The sequence below is a fragment of the Rhododendron vialii genome, chromosome 6a, assembly GCF_030253575.1.
Source record: "Rhododendron vialii isolate Sample 1 chromosome 6a, ASM3025357v1".
In the NCBI taxonomy this organism is placed as follows: Eukaryota; Viridiplantae; Streptophyta; class Magnoliopsida; order Ericales; family Ericaceae; genus Rhododendron; species Rhododendron vialii.
In genome coordinates this window covers 31,207,505-31,208,557 of record NC_080562.1, presented here as the reverse complement: position 1 = coordinate 31,208,557, position 1,053 = coordinate 31,207,505, and the positions used below count along the sequence as shown (strand labels likewise).

The window sequence follows — 1,053 nt, the reverse complement described above, 5'->3', positions numbered from 1 at the left end:
TTGCGAACAATCCAACTACACCTCTACGGACCAAACGTGGATTGCAGACAGCAGACAAGCCTTCTGCAATAGAGATCACCCATCACTGGAGAAACCACTGAACTGCATCTGCATCTGCATCGTCCAAATATTAGAGGGAATCCTTTGTCAAAAAAGAATTGGTCCCCAAAAGGGTCTCATGGAATACAACAATACCAGAATTCATCTAGTTTCCAATTGAGAGTAGGGACAGGAAAGAATTAAAGATAAACTTAATCTTTAGCAATATGTATGCACAAAGTGACTGCTCTCAAAATATATACTACTGAAACAGTAGCCCACCTACACTTTCAAGAACCGAGGAGCTAAAAAGACATTTTGCTGCCGAATCATGCCCCCAAATCAAAGCTGAAAAACATCAGAAAGGATAAACCTAGAGATCAAAATCAATTTATGTGCACATTATAATATTTACTTCATTCATAGGTCCAGACTCTAGAGCCTCGGAAAGCACAACAAGAGTCACATGGAATAAATAGAGAAAACCCAATTTAGAGTCATGCTCGGGAATATACTTCCAGACACCCCTCGTGATAAGTATATTCTTTCACTAAATTCTTACTAAAACAGAGCATATTCCTCGTAAGATAAATGTATCGCCTTTGTATTAGAGCATCCACAGTGGAATAACCAAATCATAAGGTTGTTAAAGTTAGCAATATTCCCTCAAAAAAGTGCTTATAGTGGCATAACCAAACTTAACAACCTCTTAGCAACTCATCAAATTTTGGCCATTAGATAATCAAAATTAGCAACTTTTTGTCAATAACCAAAACCTTCTCTCTCTCAACAATGTTTTTAAAAAAAATACTATATTTTTAAAAGAAGTTTTTTTTTTTATTTTACAAAAACAGTTAAACCGTTTTTCAAAAACTGTTTTTTATTAAAAACAATTTTTTTAAAACTGTAATTTTTTTTCAAAAACTTTTATTTAAAAAAAAATCTGTCTTTTTTTTCAAAAACTTTTTTGGAAAAGTGTTTTTCAAAATTTAAAAGTTTTCAAAAAATTATTTC

General features: G+C 32.6%; 1 non-coding gene across 1 annotated transcript; it reads right to left on the bottom strand.

Moving 5' to 3' along the window:
* Window positions 1–353: 353 nt before the first annotated feature.
* LOC131331665 (small nucleolar RNA snoR100) lies at window positions 354–461 on the bottom strand. Its single transcript, XR_009201467.1, has one exon. It is a non-coding gene; the product is annotated as a small nucleolar RNA snoR100 (small nucleolar RNA).
* Between the last annotated feature and the right edge of the window lie 592 nt (window positions 462–1,053).